This window comes from Anneissia japonica, unplaced genomic scaffold (assembly GCF_011630105.1).
Source record: "Anneissia japonica isolate Jap-2015-1 unplaced genomic scaffold, ASM1163010v1 scaffold234_len1672027_cov178, whole genome shotgun sequence".
Taxonomy (NCBI): Eukaryota; Metazoa; Echinodermata; class Crinoidea; order Comatulida; family Comatulidae; genus Anneissia; species Anneissia japonica.
The window spans coordinates 1,000,638-1,007,444 of record NW_022738761.1 but is presented as its reverse complement, the minus strand read 5'-3'; the positions used below and the strand labels follow the sequence as shown (position 1 = coordinate 1,007,444).

Below are 6,807 nucleotides of genomic sequence, written 5' to 3'. Positions count from 1 at the left end.
AATGTTTGATAATGTATGATATAGTTTTTACACTTATTTTCCCTCCTTTTATAGATAAAACCTAAACTAACTTTTAGATTTGTATTTAGCGAATTCTAAATTACAAATAATTAAAATACTGTATACTGTAAATGGATTTTTTATTTTTGATGTACCGTAATCGATAAATAAATCTGAAATACACTAGTTTTTATACACGAATTATATTTTGCATACATATTGAAGATGGTAGTGATGAACTTGTCATTCATTTTCCAATAAATAAGCTTGCTCCAAATGGAAGATTTATCAACTAGGTCAAAATATGTTCTATAAGTTACAAAAGCACAGCACAATCGTTTGTATATATTTATAAAAATATAATTTAGTACAGAGTGAAGTACAAATGTGTTATATTTGTTAAGGGCTGAAAGTATATAGTTTCATACCCCATTATATAAGTGAAATGGTAGGAAAATAATGATAACCAGATACTTGCATTATTACCCATGTTGAATGTGCTTATAAAACTTTACATGAGGCCTTTACTTATTATTGACAAGTCAGTTGTGACGTCATCACTTTTATTTTTCTACGAATGTTCCTATCCTCGATCAAGCACTAATTCGATATAGTGCCTCTGATTTTTCTCGTGTGCTAAAAGCTCAGTCATATCCTATTTCAGTTTCATGTGTAAATGTATTAAATAAAATGCCAAATGCAGTATGTTAAGTAAGTGTCAACATTATTCTCTATTCAAGTCTAGCATCTGGTTCCAGCCTCCTTCATAAACTATTGAATTTGGGCGCTAGTTAGAAATTACATAATCGATTTACCTCTTGTGCGCTTTATTTACTTTTGCAAAATACAGGAACAACAAGCAACTCGAGAAAATTCGAAGCTCTACCGCTAAATTATGTGAAACAAACGTGTTTAGTCGTATACAGAAAGAAAACGCATTAGGCTTGTAGAACACGTTACCATTTTCAAAACACGACTGGAGACTCAGCTGTTTATCTTTTTCAATTTTACATCATTTAAGATCATAGATGCGCTTGAGTTCGGGATGGCTGAGACTTAACAGGTGCTGACTCTAGGGTTCATTAAAAAAAAATCTTGTTAGCGACAAGGGCGTATCCCATATTCCGGTTTGGGTGATTGCTTGATGAAGAAAATTTTCTTTTTTATTGTATTTCCATCTGTACACTTTTTACAGCACATAGGCCTATAGGTTTTGTTTTGTATTTTGCGCGCTCTATTATAAGTCTAAAATCATTAAAACATTATAAAGATATTACGGTACTAGAAAAAGTAAAATAATAACAATAAATATAGATACCTTGACTCTATAGACGAAAAGCTCCTCAGGAGTAGCAGTATTTTGGACAATGGTATTTGCGGTATACGTGAATATTTATAAAAAAGAAGTACTCTAGACGTTTTTGGTACTCTATTCGTCTTCGGGAGTGATGTTAGTCTTTCACCATACAGTGTTTTATCATGAAGGAATAATATAGGTATAGATGATAACTTGATGTTGATTGGCTGACAATTGGGTGGAGCCGGATGTAGAAGACCCCCTTTTTTAAAATTATGACTTATAAAAAGTGAAGTACAAATGTGTTATACCGGTAATTGTTAAGAGCTGCAAGTAGACAGTTTAATGCCCTTTGTAATTCTAATAGTAGGAACATAATGATTTACAGGATACCTGCATTATTACCCACTTGGAAAGTGCTTATATAAATTTACATGAGGCCTACTTATTATTTATAAGTCAGTTGTGATGTCATCACTTTCATTTGCACGTAATTTTCCTATTCTCGATCAAGCACTACTTCGGCATAGTGCCTCTGATTGTTTAGGTCTCGTGTGCAAAAAACTCAATCATATCGTACTATGATAGCGTTACCAAAACATTTTAGAAAAAAATTAAATATGATAGAATACTACAATAACACTGGCTGGGTGATATCATGATCATGTCTGTGCGTGTGAATATGTGATATTGATATTTGTGACTATTATCAATTATCATCCAACAAAATATGAGTCTTTTTTTTTTTTTTGTCAGACTGCTTGTAAAAGTTGTTTGCCTGAATTAAGTGCACCTAACAAAAGAAATTTTGATGAGCAACCTCACTGCTGAGTAGGCCTAATAGTTTCCTGCTGTCATGTCAACCAAACTTATCATGCTGGCCCTCTCTTCATCCATCCATCCAGTAAACGTGAAAAACAATAATAATAATAATATATTTCTATCTATCCTTTCGTAGAAATTAATTTAAATGAGTTAGTCTTTCATCTCTGGTATTCAAACTATAGGCCTAATGGTCGCGGTCCACAGTAGGGTCGCCAAAATAGTTTGTAGGGTCACCGGATCTTAAGTACTCGGACATTTGTATGTTATAAAATTTATTTGATAGAGTCTCTGGTTTTCGTGACAAAAACAGTATTTAACTTTTATTCCGACACAGGCAAGTGGGTAATAATATTAGCTAGTAGAGTAGCCTACATCATTATAGCGCATCATGCCAAGAAGGCCTCTGTGCTATTCGCATTATTTATCCTGTCGTTGAATCAAAACCAAATGCCTTGGTTAAACCAAGAACTTTTAACAGTTAAAAGTCCTTGTTAAGATATGGGTCGTGACGCCATTAGGGTCGCCAGAATATTTTGTATAGCGCGTTAGATATTATAAACAAATAAATTATTTTTTGAGCTCCATGCTTGTTATATCAATTATCTGATAGGATCTCTCATAGTGAAAATTCAGGTGTTAAATTACATTTGGTATTCGACACAGAGACAAATGATGAATAATTATCTGAGATTATGAGGGCTTCGCCACTGGAGCATCAGGGCAGCCTTTGGCCTCGCCCATTTATCCTACCATCAGGGACATCTATACCTGCCCGTCGAGCATGCGTAAAAAAATGGCTGAATTTTTAAAAAAGCGATATTATGAAGTGTTGTTTTTCTTATAGGGTTTTACATCTCTATCTGTTACTCATTAATTTTGTGCTAAAAAAAGTAATGTGCCACATCTGCTCTCTCTGACTTTCTTATATAGGCCCTATTATAATTAAGCTAAAAATTACCTCTTGTCCCTAGTTACTGTTGTATTGTATTCATGGTTATTGTTATTGTTTGTTTGGCGGATAATAGCTCTTGATGGCTGCCAGATAGAGTAATAAGATTGAATTGAATTGAAGGACCGACTTTTCAGTATAATTTAGCGTCAAGCAGATACAATACACTTTCGATTGTTTACAACGAGAAAGTATAGTGACTAACCCTTAACCATTTATGCGTTTTAACCGCATATAAATTGGTTAGGGCCAAGTTGGTTATTCTGAAATAGCCCAGCGATAGAGTCGCCAATTCAGAAAGTTTTATTACCAGGGCTCTAAATATTAATAAGAATAATAAAATCAGTAGTTTGTTTCCCTTTTGTAGTGAGGTCACCAATTTTATTAAACAATAGCAAACGTGCATTAATAGGCCTATAATGTATGTTTACTTTTTGGCAATTAATACAATATTTGAATTATTTGAAATTAAATTGCAGTTTATAATCCCTTTTTTACATCTTTTTTTAAATATTACTAATACAAGATAGAGAATGGTTATGCTGGCAGGAATCTCTTGATAAACAAAGATGTTTTAGAGTCAGTTTTCCGACAAAGGGACCATAGCCGACGGAGGTGTCCGAGCCAAGGGGCCGACTAGAGCCTCGGTTGACGGCCCGGAATAAATAAATCTCTGGTACGGCTCACGGGGAGAGTTTTTATGGCTTATGGTCCAAATTATGTATTTAGATAACAATATTAGGGATTAGCAATCAAAATAACGTTGGCTTGGATAGGCAAATTATTATTATTTTAATTTTTGATCCGACGGCCTAGTCGTGGCGTCGGACCGGATCCAGGCCTGTCCGATGGGACTAGATTCCTCTTCCCCTCCCCTCCCACCCCACTGGCGCCGCCACTGTTTATTGGTCTTGGATTATTTCATTAATATAAACACCCCAGGAAACTCGGACAAGATACTAACACAAATGTACCTATGCCAGGATGTAAGTTGAAGGCAAGTTTCTTTATAATATCATAGGCTAACTGTAAACTTGGTCGGATAAAAAAAAATTCCATCTTCCCTCCATGCCCAATCGACAGACATCTGGGTCACTCTGTAGAAAGGCTTCCTGTGTGAGAGAATATCACGCTCATTCCTGGAAAGATAGAATATTTCCCACACCATCCAAAATTTAATGTATTGCCGTCATGATCAATTTTCTAAAAATTGTTTTTTTAAAACAAGCATGATAATACTACGAACAACTATTATCAAAACATTAAAAAAAAAAAACACATCTCAGTGTAATGCTAACATACTTTCAACGTTGGATTCTGATCCGATCTTTTTTATTGCCATAGTTTTCTAATTTGAATAGACCATCATAAGTTATTATAAGTTAGATGGTTGGTCTGAGTACCATAACCTCATTTGTCCTAAACCAACATTCTCCGATAGCTAAGTGTCTACAGCCAACCACCCCACACCCACCCATGGGACAGTAACATTTAGCTATCGTCTCACTTGTGAGCTAGGCCTAAATTCGGTTTAAGATGGGATACTTCATAAGCTAAAGATACGAAATATGAGGCCATGCCTAGATGAGACCTGTCCTTGAAAGAGCTAAAAAGTCAACAACCTGTTAGTTCATTACTTCGTTATTTAAGTGAATTGCCAACACAGAAAGCGTGGATGGGTTATAAGTTAAAACAATGCTCCCACTGGGGGCCTACTTTTTATGTTGCTTTACTTTTGTTTTTACTTTACTTATGTATTTTTCTTTGGTTGTTTTACTGTTTTAATGGATGCACTACCTGATGGTTTGTGCCGCAGTTTTAAAAGGGTATATCTGAATAAATTAAATTTATATACAAGAGAGTGTTATTTCATGAGTATTCATTATGTATTCTTTAGTTTTAGGACTAAATAAGATAGACGTGATTAGACGAATTATTCTTCTTCTTATTCTATATTTGGCAAAAAAAAAAACAAAGTGCAATACAATGGTGGAATAAATTTAGAATACAAATACAACAAAAAATGAATGAGTGGGCAGCGACACAAATGCGAACTTAATCACTATAACAGAAAGTCTGCGAACCTCACCCATCCAGTTTAATATAGATACAATTATAAACAATATAGGTCAATTATAATATAATAAAACAAAATGAACAAAATACAGAAAGCAATTATCTAAGTTAGTGAAATACGAAACTAAATATAGAGCAAATTAATTAATCATTGATCAGAAACAAAAAAAAAAAAAGAAAAAATTTAACTTTAAAGAATTTAAATTATATATATGTATATAACATGTGTATATAATTGATTAAATATAATTCAAAACTATCCCACGAGCAGTTTGGAATTTTCAAGACTGATTCTTACCGCCCACCTTCTTCAGCATTCCTTAAATCAATATTACCTATATACAATATATCAGTATTGATGCTAACCAAGTATACCAAAGCTCTGTCCAGATTATCGAATTTTCTTCACCAAAAAACTTCTGTATGCCCATATATTTATTGCAATATCCCGACCTTGATTATAAGTCGCGTCTTAAGCATCTTGACTTGTTACCGTTATCTTTTAGGCGTAGAGATATCTTTATTTTTTTTTTAAAGTTCTTTTGGAATTTATGACATTTCTATAGATGACTATGTGCATTTTAATTGCTCACAGGGCCGTCCTGCCACCAGACTTTCGTCAGATTCTTTAATGTTAAACAAAATCCCATAAATCGTTTTATTTTCAACGAATAGTGCTCATCTGGAATAATCTTCTTTTAGCAATTCGATCAGATTCTTATTTTCCATCTTTCACAAACAAAGTGATTGAATGTTACAACTCTAAATTGAAATCTAATTTTTTTTTTTTGCTGATAACATCTGCACTTGGGTTTCATTTTGTCACTGTTCTGATTGTTGTTAGACTATGATCTTTTTTTTCTTAATTTTAATTGTTATTTGTAAATTGGACTTATGTTTGTAGTTTCAATTTATCGCATTCCAGTGTTAAGACGGCCCTGTAGAGGTGCTTGTTCACCTGTAGATGTGCTTGTTCACCTGTAGATGTGCTTGTTCACCTGTTCTGTTCTTGCTTTTTAAAGTTGAATAAAATACAAATTTAGACCTACATCAATCACCAAAATATCCAATAGTAAAAATAATAAATTAATAGTAAAAGGCATTAATTTTACAAATTTTGTCAACTAAATAACTAATGTTATTGAAAGAAAACATGCTTCAGTAAATATCTCTTTTATAAAAAACGAATATAAATGAGAAATGAAGGAAAGAAAACGAATGGAGATGAGAAGAAAGAAAAGAAAGTGAAAGAGAAGAGGTAGAGAAAGAACAAAAAACAATAAAGATAATAGAACAAGAATTTGAAAAGGAAAAGTAAACCAATAATAGAAAGAAAAAGAGAGTAAAGGAAAATATGAAATGAAAGAAAAAAAGAAAAAACAAACTTAAAATGAAAGAAAAGAAAAAATGAAAGAAGAAAAGGAAAAAAAAAACAAAAAGAAAGAAAACGGAAGAAAGAGATAATGAAAGGGATTGAAAGAAAGAAAATGAAATGAAATAAAAAAAGAAATAAAACGAAAGAAAAAAGGACAAAATAAACTGAACTGAAGGAAAAAAAAGTCGAAGAAAATAAAAATGGAAAGGAATAAAAATAAAAGAAACGTAAAGAAAAAGAAAGTGACTAAAGGGAAAAAAGGAATTCAAATGAAAATAATAGAAA

The 6,807-nt window shown here is 32.7% G+C and overlaps 1 protein-coding gene across 3 annotated transcripts in view; it reads right to left on the bottom strand.

The window, feature by feature from the left end:
• LOC117117795 (sulfotransferase 1C4-like) overlaps positions 1-6,807 on the bottom strand; it is a 19,600-nt gene that overhangs the window by 4,520 nt on the left and 8,273 nt on the right. Inside the window, exon 1 of one of the 3 annotated variants that reach the window (XM_033262261.1) lies at positions 1,319-1,457. The exons of the other annotated variants lie outside the window; for them this stretch is intronic. The gene's annotated coding sequence lies outside the window, so the exon portion shown is untranslated. Of the gene's footprint in view, positions 1-1,318; positions 1,458-6,807 lie in introns of those variants that run through there. 3 annotated transcript variants of the gene reach the window in all.